Raw genomic sequence first — 26,645 nt, forward strand, 5'->3', positions numbered from 1 at the left:
CTATCGAAAGGAAAGCAGATGGATGATTATATTAGGGGAATCTGGTGGCAGCCGGTGGGATTGCTTCACGTTAAATAATTCATGTAAATTGAGCGATGCAATAAGGAATAACGTTTCCTGCTTTAAATTAACATTGAATTTCAGATTAATTTGATGCCGAAGACCAATTATTATAACGTGTCTGCAAAATATTCGGAATGCACATATTTAAACCCAAGAAAAATTCTGAACTTGTAATTTTAATTCACATAAGTCTTATCAATCACTTTGACTGACGTTTATACTCTACGTCCCCCCACACTGCAAAGTGAATCAGTTAAAGCTTTTTCCTGCAGTGATAAGTTTAAAAAAAATTTAATCACAGTAATTTGTGATATGTCAAATTACTGTGATGGACAAACAGTAGTACTCTATACTACTGTTTCTTCCGAGGAAGAAGGAGCTGAATTCCGTCGAAATTATTAAGAAATAACGTGTGAGTGTTCTTTTTATGTGTTCTTATATTGTTTGTAGCTATATATATATATATATATATATATATATATATATATATATATATATATATATAGCTTAATTTTTAAGTTTTTATCGTGAAACCCCAAAGGATATTCCATTTACCTTCAAGGGCACCAATGACTCAGACGATTAAATCATATTTTTTAAAGCAGGAGACGAACAAGAGGGAAACATTTTGAGAAACAGGGGAGCGGAACCCTTGGTTTTAGAGAGGCAAGAACCGCTTCTGCGAAAATTTCCACTTTTGAAGAGACAGCAGTCGAAAGAGGGAGGAGGAAGCAAGTCCTTGGGACAGACGGTGGGGTTAATCGTAGCATGGAGAATGAGGACGAATGCGGCGTGGAGTGGAGAAGAACGATGATGGAGGGAGGAGGGTGAGGCAAATGACATGACGGCGGAGAGGGGCGGTGCACATAGGAATGGTGCGGAGGGTGGATGCGGTGCCTGCGTTAAGAGATGGGCGACGGATACCGAGAACACGTAACGGTAGATGGAGAGGCTCGGTAGGTGGGGGGTGAATTCGTCGAAAAGGGGTCACGAGTCATTCGCTAATGCTCTCTCCCGCGCTATTTAAAGGGGTTCCGCGTACGTGAAGGTTGCTGGGAGGTCGCGTCCCGGGACGGACGGGGATGCGCGTGAGATGAGTATAGTCAGCTTTTGAGGAGGATGGAATTTCAGCGACTTTTTTCGGAAGGCGGGTTAATAGATAGTGTGTGTGTATTAACATGTGTATAACGTATATAGTGTTTGTATTCATTTGTACATACATATATAATATAAGTATACACACACAGATATAAATATAAATATATATATATATATAATATATATAATATAAGTATACACACACAGATATAAATATAAATATATATATATATATATATATATATATATATATATATATATAGTACAATACACAGTAACACACAATATAGAAACACAAAAAAAGAAGAACACTCACACGTTATTTCTTGATATTTCGACGGAAACAATCCGTCTTCCTCTGAAGATATAGTATATATATATATATATATATATATATATATATATATATATACACACATGTGTGTGTGTCTCATCCACCATCTGATATTAATTTCGCAAACATTTTTTATCATTTAATTATGTGTGGCCACTTACATGCCCGGGAAAATTCTTAAATTATGGTATTTTTTATTTGCATCGTGGAATAAAGATTGTAATTATATTACTGTTGTCTCTAAATGTGTTACGCGACGTAAAGAACGCCTATTTTCAACAAGTCACCAAGTTATTTCTTAGCAATTTAAAGGAATAAAAAACCTGAACCGCAGCTGCAGTATACGAGAAGCTACAAGTGACAATAAAAAGGCAAATAAATAAGAGTTGCCCTCTGGCGCCCTCGAGAATTTCCAGGAAATTTATGCGAAAAGTGGTTTTTGCCTTGGGATACATATCAAATAAAGGCTGCTAATGAATAAGATAGCTCGAAGATAAAATTTCTTAGTTTTAAATATGCCGACAAATCTTTAAAAATACGGCATCTATGAGGAATTAAATTGCATAGATTAGTGAATTTTTGTAGATACCAATCTACCAAATAATAAGTTCCTGAAATAATTAAGTGATTTCTGCAATTTTCAGCAGCTCAGAAAATGTACGAGAAGCTATAAGTGGTAAAACTGACGAAGGCGGTAGTTTGTAACTTTTAATTTTTAAGAAAGTTAATTAACTAATTACCAATTGAATGCACACTATCATCATTTGATTTAAGTAGGGGTAGCGAATTTTTATAGAACATACTTCTAACTCTGAAAATGAATCTCTTTGTTTTGTTGGCTTAAATTATGGCGATTTTAATAATTTGTATTGATTTATGCTCGACTTAAAACGAGTACAGCTATAACTTGTGCCACACACTCTTAATTTTAACATTCGTTAACTGATCGGTCCCTTAGAGAAATCGGGAATTGGAAAATTACGCACTAGAATGAATGTTTACATGTGATATTTACGTAATTTATTTTCTTTATAATTCGGTTATACAGTGAGGAAGGATATATCAATATAAACAGGCATAAATACCACTTGAGCAAAGATTGAATTCAATAGTTTGACTGATACATTTGGGTGGTCAATATTTTATCCATTCAATTATAATAGCAACATAGAGTTTTCAGACTGAGAACTACATATATTTTAGGATATGTTATACTAGTAACCCCCCAGAAAACTCAAAATAAGTGGACACAGGACTTATTGCACCCGAACATATTTGTAAACCACGATATAATCAATGGCACAACAGTAGTTATCGTGTAATAATGAGGCTTATTTCGGTTTCGTCCTTAGGTTTTTCAGTTACATTTAACGCATACCCAACAAAATATGAGGGTATATTTGTGATTGAGTGTTCATAAGGTATATATTCGTAAGATACATAATGGCTAAAAATGGATTTGGCTTGGATGACTTTGATTTGAAAATGGATGGACAAACATGGATTTGTTGCTTGCCCTGTGTCTGGATACAAATGATTTTAATGTCTTTTAATATTTACATTTTAATAATGAAATTGTATATGCAATGTCTTGAAATCAATTTGGACGGAGAAAAGTTTTTTCATTACGTACTTTTCCGATAAACATCTCATTTAAACAATTTACCGTAGATCAATAAAATGGAGTCAAGGAAATGCGATTGAATAAAGTTGAACGAAATGTTTGATGGAGGCGGAACAGCAAGTGAAGAGGAAAATAAGAGATAAGTAATTAGAAAATATTGCCCCCAGCATCCAACTTCTTGACCTCCAATGATGAATGAACGAATGAACTAGGTATTCCCTACTGCGAAGAAGTCTCGCGGAAGAATGTAAGATCGATGGTCCTAGGTTTCCTCCATGTTGGGGGCAATAAAAGTGGCCCCTATGGAGGTTTTCTGAAAGATGAAGCTGCCAGGGCTGAAACCTCCGAAACAGAACAAACCAAAGGGAAAGAGACGACCTTTAAAGGTGCGCCTCTCACCATTCTCTTCTTTGAAATATTCTCTCAGAAATCACCACGAACATCACCTGAGGGCGTGACGCCAATTTTAGGCTCAGCTCTTAAAATGTCTTATGGATTAACTACCATGCTCCTTGGGGTGGAAAATCGCCCTAAAATTTTGCGTGAGGCTATAATTTTAGATCTAGCTGGAAGGTGGGTGAGGAATATGGCCAAGGAATATTTCACACAGGTAGGAGCACTTCTATACGAGGGCGATTCGAAAAGTAAGGTCTCCAATTTTTTTCATGAAAAATCAAACTTATTCTCAACTTTGTGTACATTTTAGGAAAGGCTAATCATTTAGCTATTATATTACATAGTCGCCTTGACGATCACTCAATTTTTTCATCCTTGTAACCAGCTTTTTAATACCGGCATCGTACCATTCTCCTGCCACGTCACGAAGCTAACTGACGACTGTGTGTTGAATTTCTGTCCTCCGAGATGTTTTTATGAGCGGGAAACAAGTGGTAGTCGCTGGGGGCCACGTCCTGGCTGTAAGGAGGGTGGTCGATGATATCCCAGCCGAATTTATTGAGTAGGGTGGTCGTTTGATGTGACATACGTGGACGTGCATTTCCATGATGCAAACTCTCCTTTGGTGAGACACCATGTTACAACCGAGGACCTTCGACACAATATTCTGCGTGGAGAAGTAGCCACTCTCTTCATTAAGGTCTTCCTTCATCTCATGAAGGGTAACTCTCCGGTTATTTCGCACCATCTCGACAATTGGAGCCACCATTGATTCCGGCAAACTCGGCCGTCCCGACCGCTGCTCATCGTGGACGTTTTCCCGGCCATCAAAAAACTCCCTGCACCACTTCCGCACGTTTTTGATGTCCATACACATCTTACCGTACACTTCCACTAAATGGCGCTGAATTTATATCGGAGAAGCAGTTGGCTTCGCGATGCGGCGGGAGTAAGGTACGACGCCGGTATTAAAAATCAGCTTAATTGGATACAAAAAGTGACTGATCGTCAAGGTGACTATATAGAAAAATAGCAAAATGCTCAACCTTTTCAACGATGTACGCAAAGTTGACAATAAATTTTCTTCTTCACGAAAAAAATAGAAGATTCTACTTTTCGAATCGCCCCGTGTTGACTTCGGTTTGCTTCCCTTGGTTTAATAGAAAACGACTTATTTCTATTTCCGTTACGTTAAAAGAAGCCATTACCCCTTATTAGCTCAATATAATATTCTAATTATAAGCTGTAGCTGATAATTTTAAGTTAGGTCGTCAAAGAGATTAAGGCATGAAACAATTCTTATACCTATCACTACACGAATTGAATGAGCAAACAAGGCAGTCCCCATTGCAAAGAAGTCTCGCGGGGAATGCAATACCGACGGTCCATTGTTGTAAAATATTTTCTGGTTTGACATACTTTCCTGCTCCTAATCCTTTAAGCCCTACCCACGTAATCTCCTATTCACCATTCTCCTCTCATCGTGTAAATGTTTTCTCCTCTATCATAAGCTTGGATATCTGTGTACCGCTTAGCAATTAGGCCTCTTAATGGAGAAGAAAAAAACCCATGTATCCAGATATGCAATATAACGACGAGATCTTCTTATCTAACGATTAGCACTCGGAAACTACGCATTTTTGTTAAACAAATGTTGCGATGCTAAATGAATGTTGTTCGAAAATGAAGAATTGTTTAGAAATTGTTAGAAAGTTTAATCCTGAACAAATCGTCTCCATGAAATGATTTCGTATCTAATTTACAGAGTGGTCGTTACCTAAGGTCAGAAAAAGTACACGGTAATGTTTAGGTCATAAAAATCAATTACTTTTGTTAAGACACCCCTTGAAATAGAAACATAGTGTGAAAATTAATTTAAACCACGATCTCATAAGTTGAAGATTAACTGACTGTCTTCTTCCATATTTTCCTTTCCTCTCACACCTTTTTCTTCTTGCTTACTCTATGAATTACACATTATACGTGTTTTCTTTTTGCCTTACTCGTAAAAAACCTTCCTAAAATTTTCTCTTCCATTATCCTCCCTTACAATTCATTGCACCTAGGTGTGGTTCTTCAAATGATTCAATTTCTTTTCTTCGTGGTGTCCCATATGTCTTTTGCTCTTCTAAATATCTGTATACCTTCTTGTTTCTCATGTTCACCTGTCCATTGGATCTTGAGTGCACGTCTCCTTTATCCGACTCTGACCTGATTTTCCAAAAAACAGCATTTACTCTTAACGGCGTCCTTTTGGAGCATTGTAACATCCTCCACATCATGGACACCTCTTTTTACTACGGAAATTCTGTACTTAACGGCCATCGAGCGGCTCCCATTTCATCTTAAATTGCCTTTCAGCTCGAAAAAAGAATGTACAGGCTCTTACGAAGCTCTTAATTCTTCCCTGTTAGTCCGATGTCTACTTTGAGCTTCCTACGTACGCTATATTTATGATTTTCTTTTTGTTATCTCCAATTCACTACCTTAATAGCAACTAAAACACGATGATTTGCTTGAGCATAATTCAGGAAGAGCATCATGTTGATTCCTTAATCATTTCAGCTTTACTCCTTTGGAGTCCAACCGGTTTCCTTCTTAATACCTCTCATGGGCATTCATAGAGTTAGATTATAAGTAATTCAATCATCGCCTAATTATTTGACATGCTTAAACTTCTATTTTTTAATTATTTCACTTGTTCTTGCAGATATTTGAGTAAGTATTAATTTTTCTTTACCACCCATAGACAGTTTCTCGAGCCATGTGAAGGTTTTCCCTCACCACGCCACCAAATCAACCATATTCCAGGAATACCTTGTTAAATGCAATTGAGCCAATTAATAATTTCTACTAGTATTTTCAACGCAATTCTTTCGCAACAAAGTTCCAGATTTCTCACGGAATATAGTACTGTATTTCAGGTACGCTGCCTTCGATTCCTCCCAATATTTAGCAGGTATCAATTAACGTTAAAAATTTGGGCACTTTAGTTTGTTGTTTTATTGAAAATCATACTTGTTCTTTTTAAGTCCTCGAATATTAACTGCAGTTGCCATCCCCAATTACATCAAGCTGAAATGGTATTACCTTTGACTGTTTTTGTTTCCTGGTGGATTTGATTTGTTTCAGGGTCCTATATTTTATTTTCATGAATAAGCCACTCAATTTTGCCTACCCGAGAAAATGAATACAATGTGCTGCGAAACAATCTTGCACGGAAAATATCTTTGTGTCTGAATGCTTTCGTTATGCCTTTAAATATCATCCTGCTCAAACTTGAGTGAACTGTGGCCCACAGCATCGAATCAGTATTGAGAGTTCGACAGTTATTGAAAAAAATACCAAGTAAAGGTATGTTATATTACTGAAATCTCAATGAATTAAATATTCTCGAATGTTTCACCTATAACGCAAAGCAATTCCGGGCATTAGAGATCTGGTAAAACATATTTTACAATATTATTATCAATACTCACTTATAATATAAATAAATATATATATATATATATATATATATATATATATATATATATATATATATACATATATATATATATATATATATATATATATATATATATATATATATACATGTATATATAATAAATTCTCCCACAAACACGAAAAAAAACGAAATGACGAATATATATTTATTCATATTGATTTAGATATAAGAAAAAGGGATAAGAAAACAAATAAATGACGTGTTGTAATAAATATATATAAATATATGTTCCTATATAATAAATAATGTGTTCCTATCCCTATATCCATGTGCGTGTGTATATATATAATTATGATATTGATGTGTATACGGATAGGAACACATAAAAGACTATGTATTTTTATTGTTTATTTATGAAATAAAAAGTTTTACTTTAATGCTTCTTAACATATTGTAATTGTGTTCTGTTATATTTCACGAAATATATAGACCATGGATAAGAGTTCCTTTTATTGGTTATCTGTTATTATTATAAAGGTAACCTTAAATTCTTCTATAAGTGTACAAGGAGATAAACCTACGTCGTTTTAACGATCGTGTACCTAAATACCTTCCTTAACAGAAAAAAAGGTTCCCGGCAAAAAATTCGACCCTAACCAATCGTAAAATTATAATTAAAAAAAAGGATGGAAATGAATTAGTGAATAGTTCTAGAAGGCTACTATCAACTCGCTCCCGCAGCTCTCAAAACAGATAGAAATGCTGAAAACGTGTTCCATCAAGAGAGACAGATGGAAGAGAACTCAAAAGATGGGAAAGGACTGGAGAATGAACGAAGACTACAAGGCCTGCGTGCGTGAGCATCGGGAAAGACGAAGCGCCTCAGATCTGCTCCTTGGTGACTCGGCATCCGTCCCCAGTAGACAATGAAAAGTCACGCACCTCCCAACAGCCGCCTGCGCACCAAACCCCCCTATTCCACCCACACATCGACTATTTTTTCGTCCTCTTCGGCATCCAACCACTCGTTTCTCTTTCCTTCCGTTTTTTTACTCAAAGAAGGAACGAGAGAAAGAGAGAGAGAAACCGATCTCCTGTCTATCTCTTTCTTCCCCCTTCTATCTCAGACACACCCTTCTCCCTCTTTCCATCTGATCCACACCCCTCGACCACCATGCTCAAGATTCCGTCACCTTCTACCCCCCCCCTCTTCCGCCACCCCACCTGCCTCCCGCCTCGACGACGCGTTTTTTCCCCCAATCCCTCCGCTATCGGTGGTGGTGGTGTGGGGGATGCTTGGGGTTGGAATGAGGGGGGAGAAGAGAAGGAAGGCCGGGTTCGGAATGGAAGTAGGAGGGAAGAGGACGAGGAGAGCAAGGAAGTGGATGAGAGGGGGAGAAAGAGATTGAGAACAACGGTGGGAATTGATAGTGGATCTGTAGATGCGGGTTCTTGGGGAGGGGAGGAGAGGAATGGAGGGCAAAGTCCTGGGACGAGAGAAAGTGGGGGTTGCAGGAAGGGGATGGAATAAAGGGAGGGGCAACCCCCCCTTCCCCGTAGCTAAAGGTGTTGTGGGGGGCGGGGAGGGAGATTGGATGCTTGGGGGTGGAGTGGAGGACGAGGAGGAAAAAAAGAAAGAGTTGAGGCAAGTAGGTTGGAGAAGAAATCGAGGATAAGAGTGTTTGCTGGCCGTAGTGTGAGGTGTGATGGCACCCTTAGGGGCCTGACTCTTGTCACTTTTATAAGAGAGCTAAGGGAGCGGAGCGCTTCCCTCCAGCATTTTTTTTCCTCGAGTTTGGAAGGAAAATTACAAGGAGAATGGATTGGATTTGTGTATATATGCTTTCCCTTCGCGCGTGAACTACAAGACAAAAAGTAATACTAGGAAACGCTGGGAGGGATAATCCCTCTGACTGGGTTTTAAAAACTGCAATTTTCTTACTGAATTATGGAGTGGGTGGCGTAATGTACTTTTCCAGTATCGAATCACAGTATGTCGTACTTAGACTTAAGCTCGTATTCGGAACATCCATTGCTTGGTTGGGGTTCCATTTATTCTCAGAATAGATTGAATAAGAAAGTCATGCATTTTTTTATAATGGTTAATGGCTTAAGAAACATAAGGTAATCCAATACTTTTCCATTTCCAGGTCTCGGGTATATCTGAATACCCTGGATTTGCAGTGATATTATTGAATTAAATATGCAAATGTAGATGAATCTTTTATAATCAGCTAGTAAATTAAAAAGTGGATTCTGCAATAATTTAAATTGACAAAAAGATATTGCAAATATGATAACTCATATGCTACCATTTTTTAATTTAGATAAAAACAATAAAAATGTTTTAAAGCAGACATGCCAAAGGGTTATGTGATAATGGATATACTAACAAATTTGAATAAGTTTAGAATACTTATTATATCACAGAAAAGTAAAATATCGTGACAATGCTATGAATTTATTGGAATTCATTAACTTTAATGCGACATTAATTTTATTTAATGGTTTTTAATTCTAGGATAGAGAAATTCATTAAAGTCTGTTTTTGGTATTACCATAACCAATATACTAAAATATTATCCCAGAAATAAAAACAATGGAACCTTAATTGACCAGATTTTATTTTTTCATCAATGAAAAAGGGTTCGATGATTGAATTAAACCAGAGGCTAATTTAATCTTCCAAAATTCATATTATACAGATGAAAATTGACTTTTTATGGCCTTTGATAATAATTTTCCAAACGGCTTATTAAGGTTGTAAAACTCTGATTAAAGCTATGACAACATTACACTTTAAAATCGCATTAGTGAAGAGCTTCGATGCAAGTCCCACGTGAACGGGGCTGTTTACAGTCTTCATCGGTCCTACATTCTACGCTACGAGAGGGGACTCAACGGAAGAACCTAATTAACTCAAAAAGGAGCCCAAAATAATTCTCCGAATAGGGAAAGAGAGCCTACACGCATCCCTCGTACTAGATTCTATCCTTGAAGGAGCAAACCCCGAGATTGAATCTAAAAAGAGAGCAAGAGTACCTCCTCTCCCTTTTAAAGTCTTCCTGCTATATAAGTTACGTCAGATTAGCAAGGAAAATTTCTCTAACGACCTTAAATAAGCTCTTTCTCATTTCCCCTCATGCGATATTCACGCCTTCCTATTAATCCCCTGTACCCCTCCCCTTTCCCAATGCCTCCCTCTGGCCATCCCCCCCGAAATCCTGCCCTCACCCCCGCATCTCCCTTTTCCCTCAACCCCCCCCCCCCAATCCTCCCCCACTCTCCTCATTCCTTCAACTCCTTTCTCCTTTTAACCCCATTCAATGCCTCCCTTTCTTATTTAAATATGCCATATTCCACATTATTTCCCCCCTCCCCCGCCTACGTAATTTTTTTCCCTCCCTCCGCCTTCTGAGCCCACGCAACGGGGCTATTAGGCTTAAAAACTTCTTTCTCGGCTTGTGCACCTTCTCTTTCGATGGCGCCTTCATTTCCATCGCCTTGTTCTTCCCTCCTATCCTTTTTACCCTGTTTTACCTTTTTTCCTTGCTTTCCCGTCTCTGTTGTCCTTACCTCCGTCTTTCTTTTCTCACGCCTATCACATTCAAACCAAGGGTCGCGTCCGTGAAGTACGCTCGGTATCTTACCGCGACTCTTCTGTTCCCTACAGTTTCCCTACGGTACTACGTGAGGGTGTAATATGTTACCCCCATGCCACTCCCTTTCCCATCTTCCTAATGTTCCTCACTGAGGAGCATTAGTCACGCGAATCTAGCGTTCGACCTGTCGGAAACATCTTCTATCACTCCGCTGAATGTATACGGCCCGTCACCCATGGCGACGGAATGAAAGTATCTCATTACGTACGTGATTCCGGCACTTTATTAATGGATGAAAGCGACAAGCTCAGTTTTTGCGTCGCGGGACCGACCCCTGGGTCGGCTTAAATAGGGTTCAAAAGGATCTCCGAGCCCATGGAAGTGAAACTTCTTTTTTTCCCCCCTCCTCCCAGGAAAAGGGTGAGCGTTTCGAGTGTGAGCTCGGCCTTTTCAAATGGTTTAACACACGGGCGCTCCATTGGACGGCTCAGCATAATTAAATCACATTCTCCAGCACTGACCCGCGTCAAGTCGAACACGACCACGAGCTCCCGATGAGCCGAGCACGAATCCATCGAATCACAAATGAAATTCACGTCTCATGGTCACGAGTTTTCGTGATCGAATCACCACAATCGGCTGCGTAATAGCTGATGCTACAATCACTACCGGAAAATGCTGATTGGGATATCTTTTAGTCCGTTGAATTTTAGTTTCATTTCATTGAATTTTTTTCACCCCCATAAGCCTTAAAATCATCCCTGACGAGCATGATGATGAGACCAAATGACTCCACTGTGTTTAAGCGATAAAATTTCCCCACGCTTTAAGCAAATAATTCGTCTTGTTTACTATCTAAAATTAAATCGTACCCGGCTTTACTTCGGAGAATCCAGACTCGGAGAATTTTCGGAGAATCCAGCTCACGACTCCCCAGTACTCCGCTTTCAAAAACATTCCTCTTTTCAACTCGCCCTATCCAAACACACGTTATTTCTATTTCCTCTCCCATTATTCCTCCGTCATCCTCTTCTTCTCCGTCTTCACTGCAACGACTGCAAATGAATGTGCTTACCTGTACGCACTTGGCGCATTCCCTCTCGTTTTCTACGAAAATGAGCCCATCTAAAAAGCCATCTCCTGCACGAGGGAGTTAATTGGCTGCGTAAAATGACGATGGCCTCGCATTTGCTAAACGGAAGAAAATTACAAGGCATGAGGTCTTATAATGTCCCAAGGCTCTTTGTGGAAATAGTGCACTGAGTGCACGGTTTAGCACGGAGTGCACGAAGTGCACCTACTAAAACAGTGCTTAAGTATTAATGTCATAACCAGATGACATCATTCGTTAAGACGTAATTGAAAGATTTCGTGAGGTGCCTAAAGATAAATCAGAGATGCACCATTTACTGTGTTGATAAATATTTCCTTTCTCATGCACTAAGAATATTTGATTTCGCTTTATCCATATCCGTTGCCACGATTTCTTGCAGATCTACTCTTTTTACATGTGATGTATAAGGTAATCGGGTGATTGACATGGTTTCACATGAGTTAATAAAAAATATGGCTTTATTAAATAAGAGATTTTTGCTTTGAAATGTGAAATTTACTTACTGTACGCTATAAAATTAAGCTTATAAGTGTGATGACATTAATTTAGTAGCTGAGAAAATCTTTCATGGGAAATTAAGATTTACACCAATAAAAAATAATATTTTCCCCTAAACATTCTTCAAATGGTTTTCAGGGGCAAAAAGGAATCTTATTGTCTAAACCACGTTCTTTCAACGAAGGCGGCTCTACTGTGTGAACGTAAAAAACTGTAGCAAAGCGAAAATTTAGTTAAAATTATTTCCAGGTGAGAAGGCAGGATGCAGGTTATCAATTTAAACAACGGAGGTAGTATGGGTTAAAGTTTTCTTTAACTCTGTGGTTTTAAATAAAAAGATGTCCTCTGCCCACACGTTTAAGGGATCCTGGATGGTTGCTTGAAAAAAAAGGCAGCAATCGCACCTAAAAAAAGGTCGTATTTTTTTACCCGATATCATTACGTAGGGGGAGGTGGTTAGTTTACCCGTTCCACCTCTATTTTCTCCATTCATTCGCTGATGATGGATAGGATGACCACTCCTTCCAGGGTCTCCATCTAGTGTGTCCATAGCTCTAATCCTTGGAGCACTGACCATCTCAGTAGCTCACTAGTCTCCGTCTCTTCTACTCCCATCCGTACCCCCACCAGACACCCCTCCTTCCTCTCGCATATTTTTTCTTGCCTCTCATCCCCTGGCCGCTAGAGGAAATCCCTCGCAAGAGAATTATAATCTTACCCTCATTAACACCTTCGGCGGCTCGTGGAGGAGGACGGTGGGGCACGACCACGTCGGTGGCGGGGGAACATGCGGCGCTCTTTCCCGACTATGGAGTGGGAGATATTTTGGAGACTGCTGGGGTTAGGGCCTCCCTCGTTGGGTGAGTGGACGTGGGGGATAAATTGGACCGTGAGATGGTAAAAAAAGAGGGTAGGGAGTGAGGAATACATGGGAAGAATTCAAACGGGTCAGTGGGAGGCTGTGGGCTATGGCTAAGGGGACGAGTATGGTGAAGAAATACCGCTTTCTTCATCTTATGTGATGTTTGTCGACAGGGAGGGCGTGGTCTTACCGAATATGGACCGCCGGGGGCATTTATGAGAGTAAATGCTCAAAGGTAATTCGTAGTCACCGACACCTTTGTTTTAGCCTCCAAAATACGGCCCGGGATACTCCTGGATCGATTTTAGACCGATATTTTGAAATATGCAGGGTTCTAACGACTGAGGACTAATGAATGATTGATAAATTTTCTTTCGAAAAAAATCTTGCTTCATTGATTTCTCGTAGTTACGCAGATTCAAATTAAAAAATACAATTTTCAACATTAAGATAAAAAAACTGCTTGGTTCATTTATTCATATCTGGAAGAAAGCACAACACTTGAAACTAATTTTTTGCTTGGAACGGAATATCGATATAGTGTGCGTATAACTAAATCTTGTTGAGTCGCGCAAAAACTACAATTTTTAACTTTTATTTACGATTGTTATATAGTATTATGGAACATTCAAGTGTTGACATTTCTCAATTATCAAAACCTGTGACGCTAATCAAGTGTAGGTAAAATTTGTCGGCTTGGCGTGCTTGGAAATGTAAGATTCCTTAAACTGAGAAAAACATTTTTATTATCAGTTTTGCTTTCCATATTAAATCAGAATAAAATTAAATTAAGAACAATTCATGACATTTTTGCACATTAAGTGATGTAGTTTTCAACAATTTTTTCTCCGTTCGGTATCAAGAAAAAAATTTCTACACCGAAAATTTGACGCTCACGTAAAAGCACGGAGCCCGGGTTGTTGCAGTGTTGTCATTCCGAACGCAAAGCGAAAACTTATTGTGAAGCGGGCACGCCCATCTCACCACTCGCACCTCATCCCCCATCCCTCACCCTGCCGTCCATGAATTTTAACCATCACTTCCATACGCGGCCCCGCATCGAGTTTCCCGGGAGTAGACAACCAAACTGCGGGTGCAGCACAGATGTGCCGTGGCACGGCGTTTTGCCAGACGGCTTTAAACGCGGAGAGTGAGAGTAAGGAGGAGTGAGTGAAGGCGACGGTTGGGAGTGACTAGGGGAGCACCTAGTTTGAAAGCAGTTAGACGAGGTGATGAGAAGCAGGGTGGGTGGAGGTGATGTATCAGAGGAGTTCATAATGAGAATAAGGCGAGGGTGGTGAGGGGAGGGGGTGGCGGGAGGCGAGAATTCGGCCGGGTGAAGAGCACGTAATTGGTGCGAAAATAGAGCGAAGGTGTTAATTGATGGGAGGGATGGAAGGAGGATGATGGAGTGCGGAAAGGAAATAACCAAGGAACCGATGATGGCGTCTTGGTAAAGTTTCAGAGATAGACGTAGGTAGAAATACGCGAACGAGGTAGGCATTGCGTTGAAATACTTATCTTTTTAAGCATGTAATGTCAATTTACTACTATTTGGGAATACTTAAGAACCTAATTATTTCAGTTTAGGTAAAAAAGTGACTCCAAATTTCCAAAAATATTCTAAAAACAGTGTTGAAAATTGGGGTAACAACCGACGAAACCCATAAAAATTTTACAAATGATCAACTGGATGAATTTTTAAAGCTATATTATATTTAATATATCAAATAAACCCTTAAAATTTCACGTTTAAACGTTTTTTACAGCAATAGAAGTTTCAAGTGCAAAAAAATGCTGGCAGGAACGATGGAACTTTCGAATAAATCAGGTACTCTTATTAAGAAATCATTCAATTTTCGTTTTTCGATCATGGAAAGTACGGAAAGGAAATCACCTAGTTTTTGGCATTTATTTTATTTTTTACAACTTACTGCTCTTTCTTTAACTTTCCTTGTCATGTGAAAGGTTAAAAAGTGTCTGTTTAAAGTTTGGCCAGGCAATGCGGTTCATGAAAGCCACTTTTAATGAGAACAATCGTCTGTCTTACGGCGCCCTTATTAACTCTAACATGTTCTCATTCTTTTGTTGATGTGAAATTTTCAAAATGAAATCAATTAAAAACTTTGAAACAAAAATTTTCTAATAGATATGAATTTTTTCCAAACATTTTGCACGAACACGCCAAGTTAATACCAAGAATTAAGTTCATTCTCGATATTACACTTTTTACTACGGGACGCGATGGTACGCAGACATATATTTTACGCTCCAGTTCTATCTCCCGGTCGAACTTTATCATGAAATAAATATAAAACTCAAATAGTTTGTAGTGTGTTTATTGTTCCTGCATGCGTGACCAAGCTCAATCAGGTTTTTTCCTCATTTGAGTCTGCATGTTAATACAAGCAGGAAAGAAAATGATAGAATGCTAGATGGAATTTTCTTTTAAAAATATTTAAGTTAAACGTAAAAAATTGATGATATATTTCTATTTTAAGCTATAAAGTTTTTTAGGGCGCACACCAAAACATATGGAGGAAAAACAATGAGCATTTATTAGGAATGGGTACCCATTCCTAATAAATAATATAAATATAATAATATAAATAATAATTTATTAGGAATGGATACCCATTTAAATAATAGTATGAGAGTGAACATGACGAAAGGATCGAAATCAAGGACGAAGAAGGACGAAATCAAAAGGACGAAGGAAATACATTACGAGCACGAATTTGATTAATAATATTGGAAGCGTTTTGGACTAAATTGATGGAAGTTATTCAAAAATGAAAATACGTGTGCTTAAAATGCCGATCCTTTAATTTAAAATACTAGATGGATTTCGAGAGATTCTGTGTTGTCACATTCATTATATTGCCATTGAAAAGGTTTATTTTCGACCGCGGTGAAAATATTTGAACTGGAGAGAAGAAGAAGAAATTAGACACCCCCAATTTATTAGAAATTCTCAACTTATAAATGGCTTGACGGTTTTTTTAAAGAAACCCTTCTACAATCATGGATAAAACATGACGATTTATACGACTTAAAAAGTACTAATTATATCAATCACATGCTATTGGTCCCTGCTACATTATGAACTATGTCCTCCTAGAAGAGTCTTCATTGAATGGACATTTTTATGAAAAGACTAAGTCATTTCCGACGTTTATTACTCATCATATTTCCATTAAGCCTCGAAATCAAAAGCACTGATACTAATTCTAACAAATATTTGAAAATGGAGAATTCACTAAACTGGTATTATTATCCTGGCTCTCAGAATTGACCAAATATCAAAGTGTAAACTTTGGGTTTTTACCCTACGCTTTACTCTTCATAAAATCTTTAATTCTTGTCAAACGTGGAGTGATTTAATTCATCTATACTCTTCGCCTTGTTAAAAGAACCTTGCAATATCAATTGAGCTCGTCGATAGTTTCATGCAAAGACTCAATGAATGAGCCAACTTGAGTCAGGTCAACTATTGCAAACAAAGGTGTTAGAAAGTTGCTCCACTTCTTACTTCCATAATGTTACGTATTATCCGCATAACTTCTATCCCATTTGTTACGAGGCTTATCACAATGTCACTGCTACTTTTTATATTGGTCACAACATAACTAGCAATTTAACGAGTTGCCTTTTTTCAACTTATTTGTGCAATTAAAAACGGCATGAATGTATAGAAAATGCAGTTCCTGAAAACGCTATCTTATTCATCTTGAACGCTATGGAACTTGGTGTTGTTAATATTGACAAAAATGGGAGATTCTGTAGCCAAAACAATAAAGATTTTATTCGAGAGAAACGGTACAAATGCCATGGCGGTAAACGAAGAAAATAAATTGCTAGGAGAAACTATTGGCTGGAAAAGAATTAATTTTCAATTAATAATGCCGATAAAATTTTGGAATTTTGTGAAAAGATCTTAATTAAGACCTAAGGGTTATAACCCATTAACTTGCTGCTTCACGAGAAATATTTAAATTAAACAATAAAACAACTTAGAGTTATGGAAAAATGTCCACCCAATTTAAGTAGTACAGCCAGTTTGAAGTTAAACAACTCAAGAAGTTCGCGTAGCGGAGGTTTTAGCTCATAGTACGGTAATCCTAACTTAAAAGAAATCAAATACTTCATGGCAAATAACTCATACCGTAGGGGAAATCCGAGCCTGATATTATAGAATTCCTTTACAAGCTAGATTACCCCACGGAAAGAAATAACCATCCGGAATCAATGATGTCGCTAAGAAGGACAGAAGTGAAATCGAAAACCTTAGGTCAGCATTGGTTAAATATATTTTCTAAAAATCAGGTAATTTTAGATCCTATCAGATTTAAATGTGGGACACAGAAAAATAAAATGCTCGTCTCCCCGAAGAAAATAGAGAAAACTCCTTCACTTCCTTAATTACTTCCTGAAAGTTTAGACCTCCACTGAAAAATTTGATTTTAATCAACTCTAAGTAAATACGCACTTCCCGCATTGACGTGCGCCGATTAAACGAAATAGCCACTGACCGATGCCGGTTGTGAAAGCACAGCGGCCGAGGAAGAAGAAACGAGGAAGAAAAATATGTATCCATGGAGGAATTCTGACGTCACGCTCGAGGAGATGAGTTGATGTGTGACGTCAGGGATGGGGCGGAGGAGGTGGAGGGAACGTCGGCCTGAAGGGGAAGAGCGGGTGGACAGCGGGGTAGTGGGTGGGGAGGGAGGGGGAGAGAAAAGAGCGGGTGGGGGTGGCGGAAGGCGGGAGGGGAGGAGATGATGAGTGAAGCAGGACGGAAGACGAGGGAGGAGAGAGAGAGAGAGGCGAGGTGGGGTTGGGAAATTCTGGGAATTAGCGGTCCCTGGGGAGTGAAAATTCACTACACAGGCAAGTTCACTAAGTGACTTAAAGAGAGGAGGAAATGACAAAAGGGTTGGTTTAGGATGGGATGAGGACGGGGACCCTCTCTCACGGAGTGATGGGATGGGAGGGCTTATGTCGATGGGGTGGGGGCGAGAGGAGGGGTCGCATGCCATAAAGAGGACCGTCACATCCGGGGAGGATGTAATGTGGCCGGAGTGAGGCTAATTCGAAGACATGGAAGGGGGTCGAGGGGAAGTACTCGGGAGTTTATGGCAATGGCACTGATTCCTGGGGGAAGAGTGTCACAATACGGAAAGCGGGATATTTCACGATTGAGCCGAAATTTCATTAAGTGATTAGGAGGGAAATTGAAAGGTCAGGCAAGGTTGGCAATGGTAGCTCCGCTGTCGAAGACTACACCAACAGCTCCCTGCACTGATAGACTTCCAATACTCGATATCGGTTTATACATACTGATTGACTTTCAGTTACACTGTATATCGACCCCTATCTCGATTTTGCGGTTAGTGTTGTCTTTAATTAATCGATACATCCTGACTGATTAATTATGAAGCCAATCACTGCCAAACTCATTATATTTTTAGTAGCAGGTTAGCATTAAACATTTAAATCTGGCATTCTCTTGATAGTTGCTGAAAATTAATTGGGATCTCCCCTAATTGCCACTAACATGAAAAATAAAGTGTTTTATAACGACCAAGGTTTCATTAAAATATGAGAAAATTCTTTGGAATTAAATCTGTGTCATCCAACTTTCTGTTTCCCATTAGGTTGGAATATCATTCTACTTATCGCAGGGGTTTTTCATAGCCAATTGAATAAAGGCTATATATTTCTAAAATTTGTACGTACTGTCGTAATCTCGAATCGTAAACAAAATCAAAATATTGGATGATTTGTTAGTTCTTCAAATCCTAAACTAAACATAAAATTGTATCAATGGTTCATTTGTGGATTTTTTAATTTATCATTCGGAGAAATCAAAGAAGTTGGCAAATGTAAGAAATAAGGGTTTCGACCTGGGAGGATTACTTTTAGACGAGAGAGTGGTTTAAGTATTCGGGCGAATTTAGAGTAATGAGGAAACTTCGTATGATTTGGCAGGGACATGGAAATATCATGAGAGAATTTACGCATGTAAGGCCCAATCCCTTACCGGGTTTATAGGAGCTCCTGAACTTCAGCAACGGGAAAGTTACTTGCTACTTGTTATAGGTACTCATAAGTTACGATCGACCTGTACTAATGGAAGTTCTCAAGGGGTATCGATTTCGATAAGTGGTCCCATGTGAATCGAAATGATTTTGTTAGCAAGGTTCGAGAAGAGAGATTGCTGTTTATTAGATAGGAAGGAGACATCTTTGGTTGAATCGAAAACTTTTCATTTTGTCCTTAACCAGTTTTCCTTTTGGAGAAACTTCAAAAAGCGTGAACTTATTCGTAGTTTTGAACCAGGAAGTGATTTTATAATGTGACATTCAAAGATAATACACCTTTTGAATTCGCAAACATTTCTTCAGAATTTCTTTTTAACTGCAAATGTTACTGGCTAAATGAAAAAGAAATAATAATGACATGTAAATAAATAAATAATAACGACGTGTAAATAAATAAGTTAATTCGTGACTGTTCATGCCTTTCCAAGGTTATTTATTCTCTGGAAAATAACTCAGTGAGAATTTTCAATTATTTTGAAACCAGTTTTAGCGGTTTTTTTTATTTGTGATTGAAATTCCTCCCGCTGATCTCATCGCAATATCTTCAATTCACACATTTAACCTTATAAAAAAGCTATCCAAACTATCACTCCTGTTTGATTGGAGTGTATCAGAAACGGGTCCCCCATTGGTGTTTGAGTAGAGTGAGAATTTTAAAGTTTATGAAGAGAGGGTAACGATCTGTAGTTATGTAGATTAGAGTATGCTTACATATTTATGGTCAACAGTTACTGCTAGAAAAATTAACCCATCCTATACCGCAATATCCTACATGATTAAGGAATACATTCAGTAGAAGTGTCACAGGACTTGCCTTACGAAATAAAATCCTATTAATAAGACTTCTGTAATAAGAAGTGGTAGAGAACACTATTAAAGGAAGCAAAAGCGCTTGGTAGCTGGCGAAGTTAATAAGAGATGTAGGAGTAATAATAAAGATCAAACTTAAGAGAAAATGCAAGGACTCCTGAATGAATATCAGTGGGACACAATAAAGGAAGAGCTAATGGCATGATACTTGTGGACACCTCGGAAATAAACGATCCGTCTGGAAGAAAAAAGTCGGTAAAAATGACTCGTATTTAATACGTTCATTTAAAGCCAAATCAGTTCCCCAGTCGACTGGTTAACTCGGTCATCGCTGTCACCAACCGCGGGTCATTTTAGCTGGGCCTATTTCCTTGGCTGTTTCAATTTTGAAAGCATTCCAGCCTTTTTCTAATTCAACTCGGCACGCTAATATTGCGCGATTCGGCATCGCAGTCGTTCGGAGGCATGCGAATTTTAATTATGACGCTTGTCAATTATGAAGCACTAATTATGAGAATATATTTTTTTGAATTATAAACGAGAATTTGGTGAGATGCATCTCTGGTCTACCACAATCACTTGTGATCTGCTTACACCCCTGATTATTATTCATCATAAAAAAAATATGAGAAAAATTATTTTAAAAACTGGTGCATAGATGTCAAATTTTAAAATTTGATTTTGACAATTTCGAAAATTTTCAAAATGCTATGATTTCGTTTATTAATAATATTTACCACTGATAACTATTTAGCTTAAAAGTAATACTTTACACAATTACCAAATTATATGCATAAAACGGAAACTCCCGCTAACAATAAATTTTGAGGTGAATACTGAGTGTAATAATCACAATTCTTTTTTCCATCGATGACAAAGTTAAACCTATTCATGCTCCCACACACACGTTGATATTATAAAATTAAGTCGTGTGGCACTAACTGCAGAAGAAAAACAGTGGTACAGTTGGTATGAAAACTATTATTATGTTAGAATATGCAAATAGCCAGAAGAAATAATACCCAATAATATTCACAACGCTTAGCTACAAATGGTTTACCAGCGGTTTTAAACAAGCATTCTCTATATTCTAGAATATCCACACCAAAAAATGACGAAAAATCCGAGAGATTTTTTTTTCGCTTTTACTGCGGTTGAAGCAGAAAATTTAAGAGTCAGAAATATTAGAGCATTTAGTACAGATGTGTGCGAACGGACGAGTAAGAGGACGAGTTGACCGGGAACACCGACGGTTCCATCCGAGCCAAACGTGGATTGATGTTTGGGGGATGAACTGGAAGAAGGGCGACGTCATTGGATTCGCGTAAAGTGCCCGATGCTTGATCAATGCGGTCGCATCCCCGCGGGAAGGAATGAGTAAGCGAATGACGACGGATAGGGCCATGTTTTAAATGACTGGGTGCGAGAAAGGTAAAACCGACTCCGAGAGCCATTTTGAACCACTGATTGATGTAAGTGAGGCTGTGATGATGCCAACAGAAGGTCGATACATTCGGGGTTTATTCAAATGCGAGCGATGACAATAGGCCATGAAGTGTTGACATTTCGACTCATGCCGACTTCTCATTCGATAAAGTTTCGCTTTAATAATGACATCGATCTGACATAGCTAGATAAAAAATTATGAAGAAACCAAATGAGCAACTAACGAACATTATTTAAGATAAACTTTCCACCCAGAATACGAATCCGCACTTTCTTTTCTGAGAACAAGGGTGTCACTAGCTATATTAAGAAATTACTTTGCACCCAGCTAAGTGAAGATGGTATCGTGAAAATATACTTTCCTTCATCTTGTATGTTAATTCATTCATATTCTAATTGAAGATTTTAGAAATGTGAGTAAAGGTTAATTCATTTGAACAAATGTAGATAGCTAAAATTGGTCAATTCATAGAGAAAAACCCCACCTAATCAACTCACGTCTTATCGGACCTATTTAACGCTTAATTTAGGTTTTCAATCATAAGGAGGAGAATTGTTTATCTGAATGCAGGTTAAATACTTTTTCACAATAAAGAGAACGTGATAATATAAATTTTAAAATCTAATACATTATACATGACACCAATTGACCTAGAAGAAATATTTAAATGGAAAAGGAAAAAGATATCGTTTAGGGATAATTGGATAACACTAAATACTAAAGGACTACTATTAAATCTTAATGTAATCGTGATTGAAAAAGAGGTTACCCCATAAAATGGAGCTTGAAAAGGAAAATACTATGATAAAGCTTTACTAAGGCGCAGGATATTAAATGTTATACCATTGTGGAAACTTAATTCAATATCTAAAATTACTATATCTTTCTATGGATAAGTATACTCTTTTTCATTTAGCGTGAAAATTATACCAAATTTAATACGATTAATGCAACGAGGGATTCTAAACATAAAAGGAAAATTGCTCAGTTTCAATTATTACTAGAGGTGTACGTGAATGCTTTGAAAACAAAAATGTCAGTAATAAAAATGAGTATTGACATTATTGAAGTGGTAAGTAACACCCAAGATGCCAGGGGAAATAGACAAGATTCAAAGTAAGAATAGGAACATATGACAACACCAAGTGCAAGTATTTTTGAGACACAGATATTGGACTGTTGGTTTACCATCTTCTTCTTACGCATAGGCATACTTGGGACGACCCTTGCTCAACTATTGACCTTTGATATTTGCCTTTGAATCTTCTTCCGGCCATTCCTCTGACCAGATGGTACTTTTATTCAGAAGTATTTTCTGAAAACCGAAGACCTTCTTCAGAGTATTGTCATAGCCTATCTTTAATCTCATTGGAATATTTCGTATTTACAATGCATATTAATTACTTTTCATAAATATCCCCTGGGAAAAACCTTGGCCCTTTCCCATGGAAGTTCTTTCTCTTTTATGAGGTTTTACATTTTACATATGACTTTTTTGCAAAGGTGTGACCTCTAAATTTCTAGATTTTCACCTTGAAGAGTGAGCTTTTCTTTTAAGTCAACAATTTCGGCAGTTAATTTTCATGATTACGAGCATTTTAACCGAAGACATGATATGATTACCAATATTGGTATTGAATTAGACGAACAAAACATTCTTCCTAACCTTAGAAATCATCCAAGTGAAAAGATGTGTAAGAGCCGCAAAGAATGCCTGCGAATTCCTCGACTGAGAAGCTGATTTGAAAGATGTATGCCGGAGAAATGGGGAATGGGCGGAACGGGCTTTGAGCGTATTTGAGGATATCCGAATGCGTGTCCTCTTTGAAGAGGTTCCTCGGAGTTCGAGTCCGGGAAGGAGGGATGCATAAAAAAGAGGAAAATTCATCTCCTAGCGAAACAAAACTGCCTGTTATTGCCCCGCTTCCGACAAAACCTCCGCCACCGCCACGTCTCACAGGGTTTCTTACGCTTAAATTCACTCTCTTTGGAGAGAAGGAACCTATCATTTATTGGGGAAGATATTTCAAGCGAGATATCCCTATAAATGCTCTTAGAAAACCATCCCTTTTGAAAATTCCGACTTGTTCGGGACAGATAGATGGATGGGTCCGCTAATAAAACGGAGAAAGTAAAAGAAGAAAACAGAAGATGTTCCGAGGGATCAGGGATCGGGGGTGAGGGGATACGTTCCCTGCTCTGGGGGAAGATAAATAGACGAGTAGGCGTGGCGTGCTATTATTTATACCTATCCACGCTCGGCGCCCAATTTGACGGCAGATTAGGTGTAATGGGCGAAAGCAAAGCTGATGCCCCTGACGTAAGATGAATTGATACATAAGCCGCGGATATCAGTCCTCATTGCGGTGTTTGAGCAAGTTCCCCAACCCTGTCGCTGGGAATAAGTCATGGATAAGCCAGCATATAAAAAATAGAACAAGAATCCTCTGTAATTCACATTTTATGCGAATAAGATCGACCTGAATTGCTTATATTAACTTCTTTACAACCATAACTCACGATCCGCACGCAAAATTGACTACGTTTACGGAATTACGTGGTTAAAAATTCAGAGATGCCGCATTTTATTCGTAAAATGCTGACGTTTTGGAAATGTTTAATAACTTTGAACCTTTAGCGAAGAATATTCCGACGAAACGACCAACTGCATAGGGCTATCAAATGTTATAAAATCACTGCTATTACTGGATATATTTCAGCATACAAATTAATTATATGACTATAATTATTCAGCCAAGCAAAATTTGACGGACCAGAGAGCACTAGTTTAAATATGATTTACAAATGCTGAATTGCAGTCAAGACCTTAAAATCCTTACCCTAGGTTATTGTGGTTTATGCATAGGAAAATCACACTCATTGAAATAGAAGCCATATACCATTAATTGGCTAAATAGGATTACAAGAATGATAGTCTTCAATGTGCACCGACGATTACTTTCTCCTTAATGAGTGTAACCCTTATTAGTCAGGCAAAAGGTGGTCATATTTTGTCGCCTTTTTCGGCCTTATGTATCCCCTCTGTGGCAGTTAAGCATACCCCTATTCACACCTGTAAATAAACACTAACTTCTCCTCCTCTTACTCTGACTGTTTCCTGGAATTATTCTATTTATTATGAATTCCTCTAAAAAATATGGCACTGTAATGCCCCCTTCACTAACAGCAAGGCTTTCTCTCTCCCTGAATGATTTCATCTGCTGCAAACTACCCTCTTAAAATACAACATTCTCGTCCACATTCTTATTCCTTAATCTAGCCATCTTTTTCTCGGCAGTGCCAAACTCAGTGCCATATGATCAATGACTTTGAAGACCCAACGTCATCCGTTTTTACAACACTGTCTGGTCTTCTGCATATGTAACAGATATTACTTTCACTTCATCAGATACTACACCCATTAGACCTGACAGTAAGCAGTATCCTTAATTTACTGCTGTACCAATCTTCTCATCAGTTACCTTTTCCTTTCAAACTTCCTACATTTCCTGCTTTTTTCAGCATCATTTATACTTTTCATAAATAAGTTCATTTAAATTCACTCAATGAAATACCTATTCAACGTGTACGAAACATATATACAACCACTTTTTAACCTCCAATGTTCTCTCCCGAAGTAATTTCCTTATGGATCCTAAAAGATATGCATTCCTGTGGACGCTCTCTATGTCTATGTATACATATTGCAGAACATGTATGGGTGTTGTTCTATACACAGAGCAGCGGCAGTTCCAAAAACTAAGAGATCTGGAAATAAATTACTGGTCTGGTATTATATGAATGTAATTATAAATATATTTTTTCCGTGAAATAAATAAATAAATAAAAAGATAAATAAATAAAAAGAGAAATAAATAAATATATATATATACATATACTTTCTCTCGCAAATATATACAACCATAGACTGACTTCATTACTATAGAAGAATACGTCAGTGATTACCGACTGCTCTAAAAGCAGACGGCACGATTCTTTACTTACGTTGGTCGCAAAATGAGCCTCGCGAATGCAGTTCTAATTAACGGGAGAATCCTTAATGACGCTTTATGTGCGTGAACTATTGAACAAAGGAAAAGCAGTCACGATATGGAAGGGGTGAATGGTGAGAGGAGGGACTCTTGTGAGCTTTGATGTACACCCGTCGCAATTGCACGAGTGAAACGGTAAATATATGCGTAGTATGCCGTGTGTATATAACCCTCAGGGGAGTGGCATTATTATCGGAAATAAGAACCAACGGTGGAAGTGCAGACGGCACTGGAGGAGTAAGTTCGTAAACCTGAGAAGAAGGCTTCAAAGAGAGGCGTCGCATTTAATAGCGGTGGGCAGAGTCAAGCGGGTGGGAGGGAGGGGGGAAGTGGACGTGGTGCCAAAATATGCTGATGAATGAATAAAACACGCGTTCATAAAACATCAGAGTTTACACAGAAAAAGAAAAATATTGAATTGTATTTCTATAATACCTGAAATATTACTGTTTTCCTAATGCTATGTCGTATATCAGTCATAGATAATTAAGCAGTGGATTTACTATTTATGCTGGTGCGTTTACTAAATAACAGGTGTAATATTTTACAATATCTTACTTTGACTACGTCATTGTATCTTAACTTGAAATTCCTGCACCCAAATTACCCGTTCCGATTTTTTTCGCAGACTTTTCTACTTCTTGCTGAATTGTAACTTTTGAAACATTCATATAATAAAATATTCAATATAATTCAGGACATTATGTGAAATACTACAAGTTGAAGAACACTTTTGACTGTTATTTTTACATGTTATATAATCAACTTTTGTAAACCTTTGAAGTTTCTTACTCAAGAAAAATATTTGAGCAAATAAAACATTCCTTAAATTGCTCTTCTTAGGTAAATCTTTTAGAAGCTGAAGAGGCGCCGAAATTTTAGTAACTAAGTTCATTTATATCTTCAGCTTCCGCAATGTTTATTTCCCCCTTCTCAAATTTCAAATATTTCTTAGAAAATCGTAAAATAGTTTGACTGCTTAAAATATTCCTTCCATCCTTACTGATATTCGTTACTAAAGAGAGTTAGAAAGAGAATAATTCAGTCCATGATTGATCTCAAATAGCTTGCTCAGGATGTTGAAAAATGTTCACCAGGGAATATATAGACTAATCCATATTCCGAACAAGATTTCAACAGAATAATTATGCGGAGCTCAGTTTGGGCGTGAAGTGCTAAGGATATGTACAATT

This window comes from Hetaerina americana, unplaced genomic scaffold (genome assembly GCF_022747635.1).
Source record: "Hetaerina americana unplaced genomic scaffold, ioHetAmer1.1.p SCAF_7, whole genome shotgun sequence".
Lineage (NCBI taxonomy): Eukaryota > Metazoa > Arthropoda > Insecta > Odonata > Calopterygidae > Hetaerina > Hetaerina americana.